The sequence below is a fragment of the Poecile atricapillus genome, chromosome 19 (assembly GCF_030490865.1).
Source record: "Poecile atricapillus isolate bPoeAtr1 chromosome 19, bPoeAtr1.hap1, whole genome shotgun sequence".
Lineage (NCBI taxonomy): Eukaryota > Metazoa > Chordata > Aves > Passeriformes > Paridae > Poecile > Poecile atricapillus.
The window spans coordinates 5,082,662-5,106,240 of record NC_081267.1 but is presented as its reverse complement, the minus strand read 5'-3'; the positions used below and the strand labels follow the sequence as shown (position 1 = coordinate 5,106,240).

General features: G+C 53.9%; 1 pseudogene; it reads left to right on the top strand.

Annotated features, from left to right (window-relative positions):
• The window catches only part of LOC131586379 (uncharacterized), a 712,054-nt pseudogene that overhangs the window by 579,564 nt on the left and 108,911 nt on the right, over positions 1 to 23,579 (top strand).

Here is a 23,579-nt window from a genome sequence, read left to right as displayed (position 1 = left end):
GCCAGCACCTGGGACTTGGGTACAAATCCGTGGCTGGAAACGAAGTCACTGGTGCTGGAAGAGGGCAGCAGAAACCCTGGCAAGGCCTGACCATGACACACAAAGGGAAATACCTACTCAGTGCTGGGGAAAAACCATACCCACATCCTGCCTGCTGGCATTGCCCAAAAAATATTATGAACCAAGGCAAACCAGGTGAGCAGAGGAGTCCAAGCCCATTCTCATTTGCACACCAAACCAGCTGGTGCAGAGGTTCTGGCTCCCCCTCTCTGCTACCTCAACCATGGGGGTTTTGTCAGGCTGGCTGCCCCAGCCCCAGTCCTGGGAGAATCCCTGCTGCCACACCCTGGTTGGGCCAGGAGATGTCGGGACCAGGAGCCTACCCCTGTGTGGGCTCACCTGCAAATTGTGTGTAGGCTGTCTCCTGAAGGTAGGTGCCACAGCCGAAGTCTATTAACTTTGCCTCACCGGTGTCCAGGTCAACCAAGATGTTGTCGGGTTTTATATCTCGGTGCAGGACCCCGCAGCTGGTGCAGTGCTGCACGGCTGCCAGGACCTGCCGGAACAGCTCCCGCGCCTCTTCCTCGGACAGGAACTTCCGTGCCCGAATGAAGTGCCGCAGGTCCTGACACCGCTCTGGGCGCTCCAGCACCATAACAATGTAGCTGGGGAGCTCAAGCCACTCCAGCAGCTGCACCACACCAGGGAAGCCTGTGGACACCTTGTCCAGCAGCACTATCTCCAGTGGTGCGCTGGTGCCGTCGGACTGCGGGAGGAGCACGGTGCCGTCAGTGGGGCTGAGGCCGTGCCAGGGCTCGGGAAGCCCTCAGCCAGCTCGGGATGCTCTGTGCCCTCCGCTGGCCCCATGCCCGCTCTCCCTCCAGGTGTCCTGGCAGCTCCCACCCTGCCGGGTCCCGGCTCATCCCCGCCCGGCACGCCCCGGCTTCTGCCGCTGGCCCCGCTCACTCACCAGCTCGCCCCAGTGCCGGACGCGGTTCCGTGGCACCTTTTTGATGGCCACCTGTAAGCCAAAGGGAACAGCGGATTCAGCTCAATGCCTGCCGTGTCCAGCCCCATCCTACTCCTCCGCCCCCTTCTCCTCCTCCGCCCCCTCCGCCCGCTCCTCCTCCTCCGCCCGCCGCTGGCCCCACCGCTCACCGGGAGTCCGTCCGAGAGCCGAGTGGCTGCGAAAACTCTGCCAAAGCCGCCGCGTCCCAGCAGTGAACCCACTCGGTACCGCTGCTGCAGGGCCTCCTGCGCCTTCCCTGGGGAAGAGACGCGGCCGTCAGTGCTCGGCCCGGGGCCAGGAACGGCCCCCGAGCGCTCCCCGACCTCCCCGGGCCGGGCATCCGCAGGCGTTCGCTCTTTGGAACGCGACAGCGGCGGCTCGGGGCCGGCGGCCGCGCTGCTGAGCGGCGGAGCTCGGGCCGGGGAAGCCGCAGCGGAGGCGGCGGCAGCGGCCGCGCCGCCTGTGTCCTCCGCGGGCCCTGGGAGGAGCCGGAGCCGGGGCCGGGGCCAGGGCCGGGCCAGGCGGAGCCAAAGGGCAGCGATGCCGCCCCAGCCCCAGGCAATGATGCCCGCCCAGCAGCGCCAGCGCCAGCACAGCCAGAGCTGGGCGGAGGCGAGACCGCGGAGGGATGCTCGGGGCCGGGGCCGGGGACGGGGACGGGGACGGGGACGGGGCAGCCCCGCCCGGGGCCGGGGGCGGACCGGGGGCATGGCCCGGGTGGGCACGGGGAGAGGGAAACTTGGAGAGGAGGGGGACACCGGGAAAGGGAGACAGGGATAGGGTGCGGGACCACGGGAAAGGGACAAGGGACTCAAGGGAGTCGAAGAATTCGACTCGGAGATGAGGGGACGCAGGGGAAGGGAGACCCAGAGAGGGAGAGGGAGAGGAGGAGGAGAATCGAAGAAGTCTCTAAAGCTGCTGCTTCCACTGCTGCTGCCGCTGCTGCTGCTGCTGCTGCTGCCGCCGCTGCCGCTGCAACTGAAGCACCGGGACCGTTTGTCCCTGTGTCCGTTTGTCCGTTGCCCGCTCGGCCCCGCCCCGAGCCCCGCGCTCCCCGGGCAGCCCCTGAGCCTGGCCAAACACGGGAACTTTGCCCTGGTGAGCCAAGAGCCAGAGTCTTGACTCCTGCACAGGGGCACAGCAATGCCCTTGGCTGCTGCTGTGCCTTGTCCCTGCTGAGGGTCAGACACTGTCTGAGCACATTCCCTGAATGCAGAATTTGTACCTGAGCCAAGCACTGCACTTGTGTCTCCAGCATTGCTTTCCAAGTAAAACAGGGGGAGTAAAACTGGGTGTAGCTCATGGTATTTTACAGTGTCTAAAACTTGCCAAGTCTCAGATCTTAGAGGTGAGATCCATTTGGAATGAATGGGATGGAGAAAGTGCAAGATGGAAAAGGGAAACATAAAAATCAATAGAGAAAAATAGAAAAAAACATATTGGTTGTTCCTTTGCAATTTATTTTCATTTCTTAAAAAAGCTGTTTCAGTTTTCCCAGAATCTTCTCCCCAGTCCTGTCTGTTCTTTCCAAAAACCTGTCCTGGAGAACAAGGCGCAGCTCCTGTCACAAGATGTGCCCCCAGCTGCAGCTTCTCTTGGCTTCCCACACTGTGAGTGCAGCACAACTCTTGCAGCAAAGCAGAACAAATGTTTGAAGAACTTGACAACTTGTTCTTTCTTTTCCTTGTGGACAGGGGAGTTGTGCCATTGGTAAGGTTTTCATTGTTCCTCTTCTAGCCAAAGAAAACATGATGGGCTACCAGGAATTGTTGGGGAATACAAGCCTGGCTGAATGTGGAGAAAGAATCTCCAGAGCCTGCAGCCAGCAGTGGAGAGCTCATCATTCCAATAGCCCCATGGACATCTTGAAAGTGATCTGGAATGTGAAGATGGGCTGACAGAGGGAGTTTGTTTCTGTGTTCAGTTTAGATGATTCTACATCTCTTGCAGTGGTAGAAATCAAGAGCACAATCAGTTGATGATAAGCACCAGAACATGATAAGCTGGACCTCTGAGTGGATGAGGGAAAGAATGTGAAAAGGAGAAATTCGGGGAATGACTTGGTGAACTTTGTATGTAAGAAGGTACATTTTTTCCTAATAATTTCCAATTCATTACCTTTGCTTTTATCCTTTTAAGAAGGCCAATTGCGTCTCAGATTCCCCATGAAATGAGAACCCTGAGCTTGTGGAACTGCCTGAAAGGTGCCCTGTGCCTTTTTCTTCTGCTGCTCAGAAGGAACAATGAAGCGAGTTGGGAAGTTCTGGTTTTTCTTTCTCCTGGTTGATTTTTTCATTTTATTTGCCACTGCAGAGGCAATTTCTGTGATGGCCTCTGTCAGTTGATTCTATTTCAGCAGCAGCAGCAACAGGGCTGTGTTTGAGCACTGCAAATGTGGCCTGTGTGGCTTTAATTCTCCTTGACTTAGTGCTCAGGGAGTTGGGAGCATTTTGATCTCTACTGATCATGATGCCTGAAACAAAAATCCTGAGTTCCCTGTGACAAAAGCACAGTGGGTAGCACCGATTGAAAGAGGCAATTGCAGCAGTACTGCTAAAATTCAGGTGGCAAGCAGAAGAGGGGCAAGAGCAGCCGGGATCTACAATTGCCAAGGCAAAGTCACCAACAGCCTCCTGCTGTCACCTCAGGGTGAGTAAAACAGGGCTGAAAACTGCGCTGGAACCCGATCTTTTCTTCCTCTGAGGGCTGGCTGAGGGCAGCAGAGCCGGGCCCTGAGGAATCAGGGCTGTTTGTGGGGGATTGTTGCTGTAGTCCAGAATTGCCCTGGAAAAAGCCCTGGGAAGCCGAGGCAGGAGCAGGTGGGAAGGGCCGGCGCTGCTGCTGCTCCTGGCCGGGAGCCCCGGCCGGGCCGGGCCGGCGCCCGCTGCGCTGCGGCTGCTGCTGCTGCCAGAGCCGGGCGGGACTCGGGGACAGGGAATGGACACGGGGGGACAGCAAAGGCCTTGGGGGTTGCAGGGATGGTGGTGCTGGGGCCAGCGCCAGCACAGAGCTTCAGCCCGCGATGAACCCCGAGGGAAACGCTGGGGAAAGGCTCCATTCAGCCTTTCTTTACTCTGCGCTGTGAAGGGACCGAAATAAAAGGAGAACGAGCAGGGCCCGACCCCTTCTCCTTTGGGAGGAGCCCCTGGTGCTGTGAGGGGCTGTGAGGGGATGTGAGGGTCCATGAGAGGTTCTGTGGGTCCATGAGAGGTTCTATGGGGCCATGCGAGTTTCTGTGGGGCCATGAGGGGCTGCGAGGGGCCATGAGGAGCCTCAGCCCTGGCAGGAGGGGTCCCCACCATGTCCCCAGGGCAGGGCAGCCGTGAGGGGCTGTGAGTGGTGTCCAGTGAGGAGCAGAGTGACTCTTGCCAAGGAACTTTGTGCTGCTGCTGTTTAATATTAAATCTGGTTTTTGCTGCTCCCTTGCTGGGGATTTTTTAAGCGCTCTCAAGCCCTCGTTGGTGACAGGGTGAAGGAGCTTTTCGCAAATATTATAAGGAATGTTATATGTATAAGATTAGAAAATCTAGCTGCATTAATATAGTTTCCTTTATTTCTGTTATTGATGAAACTTAGAAATAGTGGTATAATACATATATATTAAGCTTTGGCATAGTATTAAAACAAAAACTACTTTAGTTTGTATAACCCAAAGACTGAAAAAGATAGCTGAAGACGCCCCCTACATTCAGAAACTATCTTATCCAGATTAAGACAGCAGTGACCAGAACTCTGGGGGAGGAATTTATTGCATTTCTGTTATCAGGGAATGTAAATCTCATTGGCACCAAGAAGATTGATCCATTGGGAAGGGGGCAAGAGAAAACTAAACAGAAGAACACCAAAGATCCTAAGAAGAATGTATGAATATGCATGAGAATTTATGGATATGTAATAGGATTCTGTTTTTAAGGGACAATCCTTTGTTAGTAAGGTGTGCTCTCTTGGCTGAATGCAGAGACACCTGGCTGTATCTGTATACTTCACTTTATTTTTAGATCCTAATTATCTTTTTATTAAACCTTTAAATTATATAAGACAAATATGTGAACCTCGTTTTTCACAACACTGAGCTGTTTGGCCGGACATCTGAAGCTGCAGAAGTGTTCCTGTGGAGAGAGGAGGTGGCTGAGGCCCCCAGCTGCCCCTGGCACACAGGGACCCTCCTGCACAGCAGGGCCCAGAGCTGCCAAGGCTCCCCAGCACGGCTGGAGCTGCTGGCACAGCTTGGCCCAGCTGGACAGCTGCCCCTCAAGGCCCTGGAGAGCAGGGGATGGCTCTGGGCAGGGTCCCTGGCCAGGAGCTGGCCCCAGAGTGTGTCTGCTTTTCAAGGGCAATCTCATCCCTGCTCTTTCTCCTGCCCACCTTGCTTTGCCTCTGCCCGCTGCTCCTCGGGCTGCTCTTGGCCAGGCAGCCTCAGTGGCAGCCAGCACTGGCTGCAGCCCCAGCGGGCTCCCCAGGACAAGGCCCAGCAATTAAGAGGCCAATGAAAGGCCTGGGCAGCAGCAGAACTCTCGGCAGAGTTATTTGGGCAACCAAGGACAACCCACAAGTCCACAGCAGCCTCACTGGGAATGTTTCTATTCTACAAGAGACTTTCAAAAGAAGCTGTTTGAAGGAAAGATGAATGAAATACTCACCGTTTTGTCTTCCAGCCATACCAGATTCCAACACCACATAAAACGAAGAAATGCACCAAACAAAGCAGGCCTGCCATTAATTCTAGCCAACAGCGTGTTCCCTGACAGAAAGCTCTTCCGATGCCCTTCTGGGAATTGGGAACACGTGTTGTGATGCCGGCTGCATCTGTGGGAGAATTGGGCAGTGAGAGCCTGTGCTGTACTGCGCTGCTGAGCTGGCAGGATGGTGGGTATGTTCAGGATGTTCTCTGTTTCCCCCAGAGCTGGGGCCTGCAGCACCTTGCTGTCCCTTGGCACAGGCTGTGCCACCCAACAAAGCCCAGAAAGCCGGGAGCAGAGCCCAGGGGCAGCGCAGCTCCTTGGGCAGTGGCTCCTTCCAGGGACATGGGCCAAACCCATCCCTGAGCAGCCACTGCCACCCCTGACCCTCCCTGCTCCGTGACAGCTCCCCCAGCCCAAGGGGACAGAGCCAGGCCCTGTCAGGGGCCAGTGCAGCCCCTGCCCAGTTGGGAGCCAGGGCTGGCTGTGGCCCTGGGATCGTGGCAGGGCTCCTGCTCGGGGCTGCTCCTGAGTCTTGGGCCTCTGGATGCTTAGGGTCAGCTCTGGGAGCAGCTGCAGTGGGATGGACATTGGTGCACGAGTCCCATTTCCCAGGGGCTGGGAATGAGCTCCAGAGGCCTGGAAGCCGCGGCACCTCCAGCTTTGGCTGCTGTTGGGCCATGCAAGGAGAGGCCCTGTGGGAAGAGCTGCTGGCACACAGCCCCACTGAGGGCTGAGCCCAGCACAGCAATTACCTCCTGTGCCTGGGCCCATGCCTGCAATTGCCTCCCTTCCTTCAGGAAATGCCGCCTTCCATAGAGTCTCTCTGTCCATCCCTTGAGAAAGGAAGAGGCACAGCTGGATCAGATGGAGCCATTACATAGCAGGGAAGTGGCCTCTTCAGGAGGCAGTGCTTGTCAGACATGGAAGAGGATCAGGAAAGGGCCCAGGCTCTCTCTTGTCCAAACCACCACCTCTCCTGATCTGCTCAGAGACCAGGAAGTTGCAGAGGATCTCAAGGTGTGCATGGCCCATGGTGCAGTTTGGGCAGCCTGCCTGCTGATGCCAAATGCCTTCCTGCAGAGGCTGGGGAGAAACTGCATCCAGGCCAGGCTGGGAAACAGCCCTGCAGGGCTTGAAAGCAGCAGCAGGGCAGCGAGGCTGCCACAGATCCCTTTCCATGATGCCAGGCATGGCATGTCCAGAGAAAGCCCCCGGCTGCTGCATCTCAGGAAAGGCTGATGGAAATGCACCCACCATGCTCTTTGGGCAGTTCCTTCTCTATTTCTTTCAGGATGCGGTGTGACCCAAGTGATTCTTTCTGTCCTGTGGCTCTGTTCTTCCCTCTTGGAGGACCTTAACAAAAAATAGTTCCATTTCCCAGGAATGGATGCCACAAAAGCAATGCTCAGACTGTGGGTACGGCAGGGACACACCACTCACCCCTGCGATGGGAGCTGGGCTTGCGGGCAGTAATCAGCAAAGGAGCTGGGGAAGTCCTCCCTGCAGACACACCTGTAACTCAACAGCCACAGAAGCTTCTGTCACCTGGTTCCTACCAGGTTGTCAATGATTATTTTTTGTTGGGACACTGAGAACATACCTGCAGGAGGCTCCAAGGGCTTCAAAACTTTATGCAGCCAATTTAATGGAGAAGCCATCCCAGGAAACTCATCTGGAAGGGAGCACAGATGAGAACCTTTTTCAGGGTGTGCTGGGATCGCCTTCTGCCTTAGGGAACTGGGCACTGCATGGGGGTTGGGTAAGGCCATGGGAGCCAGATGTCAGTGGACATGGAGAAAGATGTAGAGGGGCCTAGGGAGCTCTGGGCTGGCTCCTGGTCACTCTCAACACTCTTTCCATGTCCTGTGCAACATCCCTGAAGGGTGGGCACTCCCCAGCAGCAGAGATGGCAGCTCAAGCCTCAGCAGGGCTCAGGCCCAGAGGCACAGCAATTACCTCCTGGGACTGTGCCTGGCATGGCCTCCCTTCCTGCAGCAGAGGCTGCCCATGAGCCACTGCTTCCTCCAGGAAACGCCGCCTTCAGCACAGCCTCTCCATCCACTTCTGCAGAAAGGGACAGCTGGATCAGATGGCAGCATTCCCCACTGGGCGAGGTGGCATCTTCAGGAGGCAATGCTTGTCAAAGACTTGGTTAAGGACCAGGATATCATATAAACTTTTGGGATTGGCCAGAATCCTCCTTTCTCCAAACAGCTGCCATTTCTGATCTACCCAGAGACCGGGGAATCCTACAAGATCTCATTGTGGGCATGGCCCATGGTGCAGTTTGGGAACGCTGTCAGCTGATGCCAAATGCCTTCCTGCAGAGGCTGGGGAGAAGCTGCAGCCAGGCCAGGCTGGGAAACAGCCCTGCAGGGCATGAAAGCAGCAGCGGGGTATGGAGGCTTGCTTTAGAGCAGGCTGTAGGCCCATGGCCTGACAGGCCTGCCTGAGAAGCTAGCCTGGGAAATTCATGGGAGGATTCAAAACAATCCTCAAAGACACAAAACAGCCTGCAGGTGCTGTTTTTCTGATTCCCGTGTTTTCCTTACAGGAGAAGGTCAGGGGGTGGTAAACCCCACTGACCAATGATGGTAATGTAGTATTTTACTAACCAATAAGAGTTTCCTTTCTGTACTCTTCACGAACTAGTCTATATAACATGACTGTAACAATAAACTAGAGATTCTCTCCTGTTCTGACTCCCTTGAGAGTCCGTGTCGTTCTTTCCGCCGTTCCCAATTAGAACGACAGCGGGGCAGTGAGGCTGCCATGGATCCCTTCCTGCTGTGTTGGGCACTGCATGTCCAGAGGTGCACAGAAAGCCCCCAGCTGCTGAGTCTCAGGAGAAGACCCACCTTGTCCTCCCTGCAGAATTTTCTTCAGCATTTGTCTCATGGGTTTGGATGGCTCATGGGGTTTCATAACTCCTGTAGCTTTGGTATTTCCTCTTGGAGGACCTTAGAGCAAAATAATTCCATTTCCCAGGAATGGATCCCAGAAAAGCAGTGCTCAGCCTGTGGGGTCAGCAGGGACACACCACTCACCCCTGTGATGGGAGTCGAGCTTGTGTGCAGTAACCAACCCAGGAGCTGGGAAAGTCCTTCCTGCAGACACACCTGTAACTCAACAGCCACAGAAGCATCTCTCATCTCTGCTGATCTGCACAGGCAGCACTGAGCCGCAGGAGCGGTGAGGGGATCACGCAGAGCGAGGGCACACACGTGCACAGCTCTGTCCTGGCACCTGCAGCGATGCCGCCCTGGCCAAGCTTTGGGCTCTGAGCTGGCAACTCTCCCAGGGGGAAAGGCCTTGACCTACCCTCACCATCTTCCAGAGCCTCAGTCCTGGATGTGGGTTGGGAAGCTGCATCACCTTCAGCAAGAGGCTTGGCTGCAAGGAAAGGCAGGGCAGAAGAGCTCCCGTGGATCTGTAGGAGATCCTCAGGCTCCTTGGGGCTGGCAAAGGAGCCACACAAGGCACAGCCCCGGGGCGCAGCCCAGGGCCTGGCCCCTTCCCTCTCTGCTCTTCTCTGTGGCTGCACAGCGCACATGGAAGGAGACACTGGCATTGCACACAGGAAGAAGACTGACAGCTAAATGCTTTTTCCTCCCACTGGCAGTGACCTGTGGGATCCCTGAGGGCTCCAGAAGGGAGCAGGGCAAGGTTTCCAGACCCCATCAAGCCTGAGATTATGTTAAGAGATATGGCACATGAGTGAGCTCTTGCCACCTTGTCATTGTGTGTTCTGTCAGTAAAGGGAATAGAAGAACTTGCCTCCAGCATTCTCCAAGATATTCAAAGTATCATTCAGTAGCACTTCCAAATAATTGAGATTGTGTTCCAAATCTAGAAGGGAGCACAGATCAGAACTGTTTCCATGGTGTGCTGAGATCCCCTTCTACCTTAGGGAACGGGGCAGTGCAAGGGAGTCGCGCTAAGGCTGTGGGTGCCAGATGTCAGTGGACATGGCCACAGCTGCAGAGGGGCCTGGGGGCTCTGGGCTGGCTCCTGGTCACTCTCCACCCTCTTTGCAGGCCCTGTGCAGCATCCCTGGGAGAGGTGGCTGGAGCAGCCCAGGCCTCACTGGGGCCCTCTCTCTGCCACAGCTGAAAGAATTGTAAAAGCAATGGGGAAGAGCTACAGCAGGCAGTGCCACAACTGTCCCTCAGGCCCTCCCTCCCTCCTGCCCACGTTCTGCTGGGACAGCTCTCCCATCCCATAGGGACAGAGCCAGGCTCTTTCAGGATACAGTGGAGCCTTGCCCTCCCACTCTGCCTATTCTCCAGCATGGGTGCTCTTTTGCAGCTGCTGCCAGGATTTGGGACCTGTCTCCCATGGAGGGACCCCAGCAGGACTGCTCAGTAGCCGAGTGCCCTGAGCCTGCTGGGGATAATTCCACTGGGCTGTGCTGGTCTTGTCCGGGCTGTGCCTGCACTGCCAAGCAGCAGAGATGGCAGCTCAAGCCTCAGCAGGGCTCAGGCCCAGAGGCACAGCAATTACCTCCTGGGACTGTGACTGTGCCTGGCATGGCCTCCCTTCCTGCAGCAGAGGCTGCCCATGAGCCACTGCTTCCTCCGGGAAACGCTGCCTTCAGCACAGCCATTTGGTCCTTCTCTGAAAAAAAATAAATTGTACACCTGAATCAGATGGAATTTTCCCCATTGGGGAGGTGGCATCTTCAGGAGGCAATGCTTATCAAAGGAAATCATATAAACTTTTGGGATTGGCCAGGGCCCTCCTTTCTCCAAACAAACACCATTTCTGGTCCACCCTGAGACTGGGAAAGTGCAGAAGATCTCAGGGTGGGTATGGCCAATGGTGCAGTTTGGGCTCCCTGTCAGCTGATGCCAAATGCCTTCCTGCAGAGGCTGGGGAGAAGCTGCAGCCAGGCCAAGCTGGGAAGCAGCCCTGCACTGTGTGAAAGCAGCAGTGGGGCAGTGAGGCTGACATGGATCCCTTCCTGCTGTGTTGGGCACTGCATGTGCAGATGTGCAGAGAAAGTCTCCAGCTGCTGAGTCTCAGAAGAAGGCTGAGGGACATGGACCCACTTTGCGCTCCCTGCAGCATTTCCTTCAGCATTTTCCTAATGAGTTTGGATGGCTCATGGGGTTTCATAACTCCTGTAGCTTTTTTCCTCCTCCTCAGAGGACCATGAGAGCAAGTAGATCCATTTCACAGGAATGGACCCCAGAAAACCAGTCCTCAGCCTGTGGGGTCAGCAGGGACACACCACTCACCCCTGTGATGGGAGCTGAGCTTGTGTGCAGTAACCAACCCAGGAGCTGGGAGAGTCCTCCCTGCAGACACACCTGTAACTCAACAGCCACAGAAGCTTCTCTCATCGCTGCCAGCTGGACAAGCTTTTGGGTTCTGAGCTGGCAGCTTTCCCAGGGGGAAAGGCCTTGACCTACCCTCACCATCTCCCAAGGGCTGAGTCCTGGACATGGTTTGGGAAGCTGGATCGCCTTCATCAATAGGTTCAGCTGCAAGGAAAGGCAGGACAGAACAGGTCCTGGACAGTGCTCAAGATTCTCTTTCATGCCGGAGTGACAGTGAGTGCACCTGGCTGATTGCTGCCCTCCAAGGCACTCCCTCATCTCTGCCTTCCACCCAGGAGCAGGGGCAGGGAGACCACGTGCCAGCAGTTGCCCCACACCAGGATAGAAGAAGCTTCTTGAATGGCAGTCAGGGGAGAAAGGACACCCTGGAACTGCCATCAGCTCTGAACTGAGCCCCAGGCAGGGCCAGGGCTTGGCAGCAGCAGCTCAGGCTCCCTGGGGCTGGCAAAGGAGCCGTGCAAGGCACAGTCCCAGGGCACAGCCCTGGGCCCGGCCCCTCCCTCTCTGCTCTTCTCCATGGCTGAACAGAGCACACGGAAGGTGACACTGGCATTGCACATGGGAAGAAGATTGACAGCTAAATGCTCCTTCGTCCCACTGACAGCAATATTATGCACTCACTCAGGGCTCCAGAAGAGAGCAGGGCAAGGTTTCCAGAATCCGTCAAGCCTGAGATTATGTTAAGAGATATGGCACACGAGGAAGCTCTTGCCACACTGACACCGATTATTCTCTCAGGAAAGGCACATTGAGAACTTGCCTCCAGCATTCTCCAAGCGTTTCAAGCCTTTATCCAAGAGGGCATCCAGATAATGCAAGTTACGATCCCAATCTAGAAGGGAGCACAGATCAGGACCATTACCAGGGTGAGCTGGGATCCCCTTCTGTTTTAGGAAACTGGGAACTGCAAGGGGTTTGGGTAAGGCTGTGGGAGCCAGATGTCAATGGACATGGCCAAAACTGCAGAGGGGCCTGGGGAGCTCTGGGCTGGCTCTGGTCACTCTCCACCCTCTTTGCAGGCCCTGTGCAACATCTCTGGAGGGGCAGCAGGACCAGCCCAGGGCCCCTGGGGCCTCTCTCCCTCCCACAGAGGAAACCCTCCCTAAAGCCCTGGGGAAAACCATCCCCAATGCTTCCCAGGGAGAAGGAAGTGCTGTCACAGGAAAGGGAAGCCAGGCTGCCGGCTCACCTGCTCGCCCTGCTCGCCATGGAGCAGCCTGGGCAGCCCTGTCAGGCAGGGCCACTGCCAGGAGGAGCAGGAGGAGGAGGCGCAGAGCAAAGGCCATGGTGCCTTGCCCACTGCCAGTCCTGCAGCTCTTGCTGCCACCACTGTCCTGACACCGCTGTCCCAATGTCAGCACCGCTGCTGCCGCCACTGCTGCTGCCACAACAGTCGTGGTCAAGGACTGACTGCTCGGTCCTTGTGGTGCTGTGCAACCATGGGGCTCTGGGACCTCTGTGACCTCAGAGCCTGCTGTCACCTCAGCCTGCTGTCACCCCACAGGCTGCTGTGACCTCATGGCCAGGGTGGAATTGTGTGGGGAGTGAGATCTGCCTTCTTCACTAGGGAGCTCCTCCTGCCCAGCAGCTCTGTCCAAGGGCTATGACAGGGTCCCAGCCCAGCTGATCTCACAGGCTGGGGGATGAAGGGATGGAGAGCAGCCTTGCCAAGAAGGACTTGTGGCTGCTGCAAGGAGAGAGGCTGGACATGAGCCAGCCATGTGCCTCCAAAGGAGGGTGTCCAGCAGCTTGAAGGAGGTGATTCCACCACCCCTCTGCTCTGCTGCAAGCCCACCTGGAGTACTGCATCCACCTCTGGGTGCCCAGCACAGGAAGGACATGGTCCTGTTGGAGCTGGTCCAGAGGAGGGACAAAATGCTCTGAGGGCTGGAGCCCCTCTGCTTTGGAGACAGGCTGGGACAGCTGGGGGTGTTCAGCCTGGAAGAGAGAAGGCTCCACGGAGACCTGATTGCTCCCTTTCAGTACTTTAAGGGGGCTTGAAAAAAAGACAGGACAGAATTTTTAGTAAGGCCTGTTGTGACAAGACTGAGGGGGAATATCAATCTAAAAGATGGTAGATTCAGACTAGACATAAGAAAGATGTTTTTTATACTGTGGGTTTTGAAACCCTGGCACAGGTTGCCCAGAGAGGTGGGCATCCATCCCTGCTGACATTCAAGCTCATGCTCTGAGCAACCTGATCTAAAGGTGTCCCTGCTCTCTGCAGGGCACTGCACTAGATGGCCTTTAAATGTCCCTTCCAAGCCAAGCCATTCTGTGCTGCTGTGCACCAGCAGAGCAGTGCTGGAATAATGCTGGGGTGATGATGCTGGCACCTGTGTTTTGGTAGTTGTGCCATTTAGCTGTTGGCCAAGAGAGGATTGATGGGCTGCACAGTGAAGTCTGCAGAGAACAGTGTGCTCAAGGAGAAACAGGAGAGGAACAGGGCTTCCAGTTCAGATAAATGCCAGCATTTTGCTGCCCATTCCTTGTTAAGAAATAAAGGAATGTTCTGAAGATCCCTTCAGTGTGGGTGCACTATTGGCTGTATCAGTACTTGTGTTCTGTAAAACAGGTGAGTTGTTACAGCTTCTTGCCCCATTTATCACTGAAGAAAACCCAAATACTGCATTGCTCCATGTCTACTTTCTTCCAAGTACAGGCAGATTTTGTTCATTCTTGAGTGGGACATATTCATCTGTTGACAAGCAAATTCTTCTTGACATTCACACAATGTTGATGTGCTCTAACTGGATCGTAATTAAGATCTACCACTCATTGTAATTAAGCCTGATGGATTGTGAGGCAGAGTTTTGCATAATTTGCCCTGGAGAGAGTTTTTCTCTAATTCAATGACATATGAAGACAAGTGTAGCCTACCATACTTGTGGCATTAGTCTCCCACTCTGTCCTTTCCTCTCACCCAAGGGGAGGATCGAGGTCTGCACGTCTCATCTGTGCACTGAAAGAGTTAATATCTCACCCAGACCCGCAGATGCTCATGATGGTTTCTGCCGGGCAGTGGCCGAAGCAGTCACGGTGATGGATTTCAGGCAGCGCTGGGGCTGTGCCAAGATCTCAGGGGTCCAGCCAGAACAGTCGTGGCTGTTCTGCCCCCATGGCTGGTCCCAGGCCCCTGCTCCCTTCAATTCCAGCTGCGGGCCGATGGCTTCCCCTCCCTGTGCCCGGCAGCCGCTGGGGCCGCGCGGGCCGTGGTGAAGGGGCCTGGCCCAGCCCAGAGCCGCTCCCGGGGCCTGGCGGAGCCCGGCTCGGTGCAGGCCAGGCTGGAGCAGGGCCGGCCTGACCAGCACCCAGTTAACTCTTCACAGCTGGAAACAACAGAGAGCTTTCCTGGCCTTGCCTGTCTTTAAAATGGGGATTTCACACAGGAGGATCCAGCTTCTAAATGGTTTCATAGGTTGTCAGTTCTCAGAGCCAGCCAGCTATTGGTTTTGCTAAGCACAGAGGAAGCTCTTAGCAGTGCCCTCCTAGAAGTATCATTTGCATGGGTGGCTTCTTCCCTCCTCACCAAATATCAACTAATATAAAACCAGTACAGACACTCAGGGTGTAACAGGAAGAAATTCTGAAGCAATTGTTTTAAAGTAAAATCAGTTATTAAGCACAGATTGATGTTACTCCCCCACTCCACTGGAGAGGGACAGTGACTCTGCCACCTCCCCCCTGGCCAGCCCATTCCAATTCCCAATCAGCCTTTCTGGGAAGAACTCCTTCCTATTGTCCAGCCTAAACCTGCCCTGGTGCAGCTTAAGGCTGTGTCTCCTTGTCCTGCCCTCCAGCAGATCCCCACTCGCAGCCAGCTTGGTGTCATCTGCAATTTGTGAGTGCTGGACTTGACCCCCTCAGCCAGACCCTCAGTGAAGATATTAACCAGGACTGGGCCCAGCACAGATCCCTGGGGACACCACCAGGGACTGGACACCAGCTGGATGCAGCACCATCCCCACCACTCTCTGGGCCCGGCCTCCAGCCAGTTCTGCAGCCAGCAAAGAGTGCTCCTGTCCAAGCCGTGGGCTGCAGCTTTTCCAGGGAATGCTGTGGCTCTCCGTGTCCAAGGCCTTGCTGAAGTCCAGCTCGACACATCCAGAGCCTTTCCCGCACCCACCAGGCGGCTCAGCTGGTTATAAAAGGAGATCAGGTTGGTCAGGCAGGACCTGCCCCTCCTAAAGCCACGCTGGCTGGGTCTGAGCCCTGGGCCATCCTGGAGGTGCCGTGGGATGGCACTCAAGGGGATCTGTTCCAAAACCTCACCAGGCACCGAGCTCAGGCTGACAGGCCTGCAGTTCCCCAGAGCCTTCTGCCAGCCCTTCTTGGGGATGGGCTCACACTGGCACCTCCAGTCCTCTGGGACCTCCCCAGTGAGCCAGGACTGATGAGGAGAAATGATGGAGAGCAGCTTGGGGAGCTCATCCACCAGCTCCCTCATCCCCCTAGCATGGATCCCATCCCATCCCATCCACCTGTGAGCATCTGAGTGGCTCAGCAGGTCTCTGACTGCTTCCTCCTGGATTACAGGGGGCTCTTCTGCTCCCTGTCCCCATCTACCAGCTCAGGAGAACACTTGTCCTGAGGAAAACCTGTCTTGATGTTGAAAGCTGAGGCAAAGAAAGTGTTGAGTACCTCAGCCTTTTCCTCGTCTTTGGTAACCATATCCTCTCCAATAAGGAATGGAGGTTGTCCATAGCCTTCCTTTTACCATTAATGTATTTATAAAAACATATTTATTATCCTTCACAGAAGCAGCCAGGTTAAGCTCTAATTGAGCTTTCACCTCTCTACTTTTCTTTCTGCATGACCTAATGACATCCTTAAACATTTCCTGAGTTGCCTGTCCCTATGTCCAAAGGTGATGCACCCTCATCTTTTCCCTGAGTTCCTCCATAAGCTCCCTGCCCACCCAGGTCAGTCATTTTCCTTACCAGCTCATTTTTTGTCACAGAGGGACAGGCTGTTCCTGCTCCTTCAAGACTTTTTTCTTGAAGTGTGTCCATCCTTCCTGGAATACTTTGATTTAAAAGGCTGTTTTCCTTAAAAAAATCAGTACCTGATTTTGGTGCTCCCCAAATCTGCATCCTTAATCGGCTGAAGACTGTTCTTCCTAAGTCCAGTGTAGGAGTTTTGTTGATGCCCCTCCTTCTTTCACAGAATATTTCAAAACTCGATGATTTCATGGCCACTGTACCCCAGGCAGCCTCCAACCCCCACATCCCCCAGCAGCCCTTCTCTGTTTGTGAACAGCAGGAGACACAGCTTTCCTGGGCAGTGGGAAGAGAAGGAAACATCCCCAAAGTGCAGCTTGGCAGGTTCAGCCTGGAGGGGAGGAGAAAGAAAAGTCCCTGCCAGGGTAGAATTTTGGTGCAGGAGGTGTCCCAGCGTGAGACTGGACCATGCCATGGCTGAGTGTGCCAGGAGCTGGCAGTCAGTGGGGCCCAGGGATGCTCCAAGGGACTTGGAGTTTTGCTTCTGACTCCTTGAGCAGCTCCTTCAACCTTCTCTCAGTGCCTGAGGGTCCTGGACTCAGCCCCAAATCCAGCCTGGGGTTCATTAAAATACAGAAAGCCTCGGGGGCTCTTTCTCTTCCTTCCACTGTCTTCAAGTCCAAGGCTTGTGCAGCTGCTTGGAGTCAGTTTAAAGTTCTGTTAAGGAGGAAGATTTGAAAATCCACCACTTTTTTTTTTTTTTTTTACAATCAAGGAGATATTTTTTTTTATTTTTTAGTTGAGAGAAGAGGTGACAGAAGCATTCCCCAAGTGATCTTGATGCTGAAAATCTCCTTGGGAGGTCTGGTCACAGAGAAGAATGAGCCCCTTGTGGGCTGCCCCTGTTTGGACAACCTGCTCCTCACCCCAAGCCTCAGCATGTCTGACATCGCCCACCTGGGACTGACATCCCAAAATATTGAGAACATTTATCAATTTTTCTTTATCATTAAAATCTAATCAATTAATAAAAATAAAATTTTACTTTTTATAATAATTCTGTATTTTTATAACCTAATTTTTATATCTCTATAACAGAATTGATAAATTTTTAGCGACTAAAAATATTATCGATCCTTGGTTCAAAGTATCACAATTCCCTTCATTAATTAATTGACCACTATTTCTCCCTCTTTATGCTAATTATTATTTTTAGTCCTTTGGTCATAATTTTTAAATTTTTCTCAGACAGGGTAAAAGGAGCAACTTTGGGGTCCATGGGGACTTTTCTGGGGAACATTTGGGGCAGTTTTGGGTCTGGGGAGGGAATTTAGAGAGAATTTGGGGGTCTGGAGGACACTTGGGGGAGCCGGGTGGGCACTTGGAGGGGCACTTAGGGATTCTGTGGGACAATTCTGGGTCTGGGGGAGCACTTGGGGGTCCAGGGGGGAACTTGGGGGTCAGGGAGGGGAATCTGGGGGCCCTTTGGGGTCCGGGCGGGCACTTGGGGGGCTGTAACAGGGAATCTATGGGCCGTGGGGGTTGATGGGAGTTGTAGGCGCCGGTATAATACGGTTTAATGGAGCCGCGGAGCATCACGGGAGTTGGAGGCGCAGCTCCAATGGATTCCAGTGAGGCGCGGGGCATGACGGGAGATGCAGTCCCGGCTGGAATAGCGCTCTATGGGCGCCGCGGAGCATGATGGGAGCTGTAGTTCCGGAAGTGGCTCGGAAGGCGCGTTCGGCGGTGTGGGGAAGCGCTTGGAGAAAACTTTTGCGTCCGAGCCGTGCTGCAGGTGCTGGGGGCGAATGTATACGGCTCGGGAGCACTTGGGGGGAACCTGGGGAGCTGTAACCGGGCTCTTTAGGGCGCGGGGCACGGCAGGAGGTTTGGGCGCGGAACTGTGTTGTGGGATGATGGGAGATGAATTCCCAGGAGTGGCTGGAAGGGGAATCTGTGGGGTCGGGAGCATTCAGGGATCCAGGGACGCTTTGGGGGGTCCCGAACGGGCGCTGAGGGGGCACTCGGGGATCCTGGAGGGTCTGGGGAACACTTATGGGACATATGGGGGGTGATCCCGGGGTTCTGGGGAGCACAGGGCATATTCCCGGTCCTTCCCAATTCCTTCCAGCATGATCCCATTTGCTCTCAGCCACTCCCAGTCAGTGTCAGCATGATCCCATTCACTCCCAGTATATCACATTTGCCCCCAACCTGTTCTCAATTGCCCCCTGGAGGATCCTACTCACTGCCAGTATCATCCCAGTATGATCTCAGTATGATCCCAGTTTCCCTCAGTGTGATCGCAATCTCTCCTGGCATGGGCCCAGCTGCTCCCAGTATGATCCCAGTATGATGTCAGTACACAGCCAGTGCAATCTCAGCCACTGCCAGGATGATCCCAGTACAAACCAGTCCCTGCCAGTGCTGCCACTCCTGGGATCCCCCAGCCCTCTCTGTGTTCCCCCCTCCCGCATCTCCCCAGAGGAGCCCCAAGGGCTGGCAGTCCCCAGCCAGGGTCCCCAGCCAGCCCCAGGTTGGATCTGCAGCCCCCAATTTTCCCAGTTTCCCTCTCCTTTTCCCCGGGCCGGGTTCCCCCTGTCCCCAGCGGGTGGGAGCAGCGGAGAGCCCCACGCTGCCCATCCCGACCTGTCCCGGCTCCATCCCCGCTCCTGCCGTGGGCTGTGAGGGGTTTGGGAACGGGGCACCGAGGGTGTCACTGCTCCTGGGGGAGGAGGAGGAGGGATGGAAGAGGAGGGATGAAGAAGGAGAGAGAGAAGGGATGGAAGTAGGAGAAGGCGCTGGCGTTACGGAGGAGAAGGAGGAGGGATGGAAGGGGAGGAGAGGAAGGAAGATGTTGTAAATACTCCACAAACCCCTTCAGTCTTGTTCCCCATGGGGATGTGTCCGCACTTCTCAGAACACGGGCGGGAAGGGGTCTCAAAATATATCCAACATGGACCTAAGGTATTTTAGACAGAGAAGGCTCAGATTTCTGAGACGTGGTCCTGGGTTTATTGTATGTGGATCGCCCGGGGCAAGAAAGAGGCTGAGATTCCTCGGGTGCTCTCTTAAACTTGGGGGAGGGGGTGGCCAGGGGATACAGGGGGGTTACAGCCAATGGGATAGGGAAAAGAAAAGGGAGGTTAGGTAGGGACTGACCTTATACAACACCAAGGGTGAGTTCTTCCCTTGGGACAGATCATAATTTTTTAAATGCACTTCAACAGGAAGAGGAGAAACAAAGGAGAATCAGGGAAAGGAGAAGGAACCAAGAGGTCCAGAACTCCCTGAATTCACAGTCCCCCACCTGTGGGATCATCACCCCCCATCTCACAGGTGCCCCGAGAGGGGGAGCGCAGCCCAGATATCCTGGGGGGTCCCTGGGTTGGATTTTTGGGGGGAGGGGCGATATTTAAGAATTAAGGACTGCGAAGCTGAGCAGAAACTACCCCTTGTGAAGACATTGGGGGTTCCAGCATCCTGCAGTGGGGAGATGGAAACAGGGGGAACTTTTCAGATTCCTGGCACTCCCAGCAGCCTGGGGAGGACAGGGACCGAGCAGACAAAGGACCCCCAGTACAAGTGTGACCCCCAGCAGCTGGGACGGGGGGAACCCCTGAACACCAAAAGGGGAGAGACCAGAGATGGGGAACTCCTGGGAGGCATTTTCAGGGCTGAATCTTGGTGTTTGGGAGGTTTTTATGGATAGCTTGGGATTTCTAGAGATGGACTTGGGCAGGAGGAACCCCCTAATCCAATGTGCTCATGAATTGTATTTCTCTCCAAACCAGGATTTCCCAATCCCAGACCTTGGCCAGATGGAGAAGGAGGCTGCAAGGAAGAGGAAGATGCCCCAGGACACCCAGGCAGGTGAGGAGGAAGTCAGTGCCCCTTTCCCCCTCTCTCCTGCTCCATCTCCCAGCCCAGCCTGGCCCCCGGCTGCAGGACAACCCCGCTGCCGACGCCGTCCTGCCGGGGACGCACTGGGGGGATCTCCTTCCCCTTCCCTCTGGCACGGAGGCAAATCCCATCCTCTCCTTGTCCTTCCTCCCCCAGACAAGGAGCTGAGGATGGAGACCAGGGAGGACAAATCCCCACAGCAGAACCTCATGGAAGAGGCCGTTTTCAGCGGTACCACACTGCAGGAATACAATGGGGAGGAAAATCCCCAGAGATCCCGCCGGAGGAGGGGCTCCAAACCCATCCCAGGGTGCTCTGAGGAGGAAAGACCCACCCTGTGCCAGGAAGGCGGCCGGAGATCCAGCCGGGGCTCTGAGCTGGTGGTCCATGAGCAGCTTCAGGATGGGGAGAAGCCCTACAAGTGCTTGGAGTGCGGGAAGAGCTTCAGCCAGAGCAACCGCCTGATCTGCCACCAGATGATCCACACTGGGGACTGGCCCTACGAGTGTGGGGAATGTGGGAAGGGCTTCAGCTGGAGCTCCCAACTCATCCGTCACCAGCGCATCCACACTGGGGAGAGGCCCTACGAGTGTCCTGAGTGTGGGAATAGGTTTCACAGCAGCTCCAATCTCCTCCTGCACCAGCGCATTCACACAGATGAGAGGCCCTTCCACTGCCCTGACTGTGGGGAGGGCTTCAAGCAAAACTCTACCCTCATCAACCACCGGCGCATCCACACTGGGGAGAGGCCCTACGAGTGTCCTGAGTGTGGGAAGAGCTTCAGCCACAGCTCCAGCCTGATCTGCCACCAGAGGATCCACACTGGGGAACGGCCCTATGAGTGTGGGGAATGTGGGATGACCTTCAGCCAGAGGTCCCAACTGACCATCCACCAGATGATCCACACTGGGGAGAGGCCCTACGAGTGTCCTGAGTGTGGGAAGAGGTTTCAGAGGAGCTCCACTCTCCTCAGGCACGAGCGGATTCACACGGATGAGAGGCCCTTCCGCTGCCCTGACTGTGGGGAGGGCTTCAAGCGAAACTCCCACCTCATCAGGCACCAGCACATCCACACTGGGGAGAGGCCCTACGAGTGTACCCAGTGTGGGAAGAGCTTCTCCAGGAGCTCTCACTTGACCAGACACCAACAGAGGCACCGGTAAGGGAAGCCCTGTGAGTGCCCCAAGTGCAGGAAGAGCTTCGTGTGCTGCCCCAGCTCCATCCCCCATCAGAGGACCCACGTTGGGCAGAGCCCTAATGACCCACGTTCCTAGTGATCTGTGTTGGGAACACACTGGGCTGGAGATCATTTTATTTTGGTTTCAATTATCTTTTGCTTCATCTTCATCTATTTAAAACAGAGAAATAACAGAGTGGTAAAAATCAACAAATTCATCAAAGGCATCTAGAGCCTCACATTTTACTAATGCTTCAAGGGAATCTGGGAGATACTTGGGAGGATTTGGGGGTTGTGGGGTTATTTGGTGTAATTGTCTCCATTTCTTGGCACTCAAAGAGACGAGAGGCTTCTATCTGTCTCCTCAAAACCACTCTATGCCACTGAATCCTACTCAGTCCCTCTCCAAAATTATTTAGTTTCACAACCCTTCAGGGTGTGTTGCCTTAAGTTTTAGCTTTCATATTTTTCATATTCTGTGCTGCCTACCTTTGTAGTTTTGAACTCCATATTAAGTATTAGTGAGCTCTCTTCACAGAGTAGGTAGACAAAACAATTCCTTTTCTATCTTGATACCAAGGACAATTGTTACAAGTTCCAGGCCCAAAAGCATGAAGAAGGGTGGACTGAAGAAAGAAAACAAGAAGGATGGGACTTGATCATCTGAAGCTGTAATTGGACAATGAACCCCAATATGCAGATTAACCTAAACTTCTAAAAATGTGTGACTTTGTGATCAGTTGTCCATTTTTGTGACCACTTTTGCTCCATCTTGGGTGTAGCCCTGGCCAGGCTCTTGTACTGCCCAAGGTGTATCTGTAACGTGCTGGTTGTGAGTGGAGAGACAAAATCCACGACTCGTGCTCCAGGTGCTCATCAGACAAAACAGCCTCGTTTATTACTCAGAACTCATTTAAGTACTCAATTCAAATTTCCCAGGCTAGACAGCCATTGGCTGATACTTCCCTCCCTGCCCTGCATCCTGGCCAGTAGTGTGCAGTGGTTCAGACATGAATTAGGCTGGCTAAATTAGATTTGTGTTATGGCTAAAGTAGATTTACTGCTAAATTAGATTTGTGTTATGTCTAGATTTACCTTGTCCAGTCCTGACCAGCTCTACTGTGACCATACTGTGACTATTTACCCTTTTTGGTTAAATTAAAAAATATAAAATGCTCTCTGTTACCCTATCTGCAGGGGCCCTTTGCAGACATGATAACAGGGACACCATGGGTTTAATTTGAAAGAAGTTTCTAGTTAACTTGACACAATTAATTCTCTTCAGCAAGCAATATGCTTTGTGTACTAAATTGAGTTTGCAACACTCCCTTCCAGGAGCTGGCAGACAGGATCACAATCCTTCAAGCTAACAAACCACAGGTTAACTACTTATAGTTAAAAGTTACAACTTAACATTAAAAAACAAGAAAGTATTTAGAACTGAGATTATACCTCAACTCTTTAAACAAGAAACAAAAAACATTCAACATTTAGAACCGTGAGAAAAACCCAACTTAGCAGAAAAACAATTTGTAAACAAACAGTTTTTAAATTAACTGTCTTTTCAAGAGTCTGATTTTCATGTTGAATAAGTTGTTCTGGTTACTCTTCTTTAATCTGCTCCGTCACATCCGTAGAGGTACTGTCAGGAGGGTGTTGTTTGTGTCCTTTGGCTGTATGTTCAACTCTTTCACATCGGTTGAAGCTTGCATTATCACTTCTTTGTCCCTGAGCTGTCCCCTGTGGAATGGGCTGGTGTGGACAGTTTATTTTCCCGTGGCCTTGTTGTCCACACTTGTAGCAATGGGGTGTGAGTTTAACAGCAGCTGTAATAGAATTGGCTAGCATATCCATGTGATGAGATCCAGTCCCAACCTTAGCACATGCTGTAATCATCTCCTCCAGGGATGGATTCTCTTGAGGTAATGCAGCTATAATTTTTCTACAGTCTTGGTTTGCATTATCTCGTGCCAGTTGTAGCATTAATTGACCCCTTGCTTCACTGCATATATAGCTCATGGGGGTTTTGTCTTCTACTTGAATAGCTTTGGGTTGGCACTGACAAGTTGGTAATTTTTGTTAGAGCTCACATTGCTAAGTCTTTCACTTGTGTTGGAATTGCAGAGTTCAAGCGAGCCTGGGTTTGGGGATCTTCTGATACTGCTGAATGATTTATTGTATGAACAGCCTTAGCTACTTTGCTTTCTGGGGTCCACCACACATTCCTCCCTTTTGTTTTTCAGTAATTCCTGTTAAAGTGCCATGTGCTCTTTCCACAATGGTTTTATTGTTATTTGAGGAATGCCAGTGTGGTGTGTTACACTCCAGGGCTGTAGGAAATGTTTTGTTTTCTGTGAGATGTGTGTTGTTTTGATGCTATGAGGGATGCTCAAAACAGCAAAGGCTGACTGCCAGTGTGCAATGGCATCCCGACCCTTTTCTCTTGTGTGTTTTATAGCCCATATTGCTGATGAAAAGGTATCTATGGATAAATGTACATATTTTAAATGTCTAAATTCAGGGATG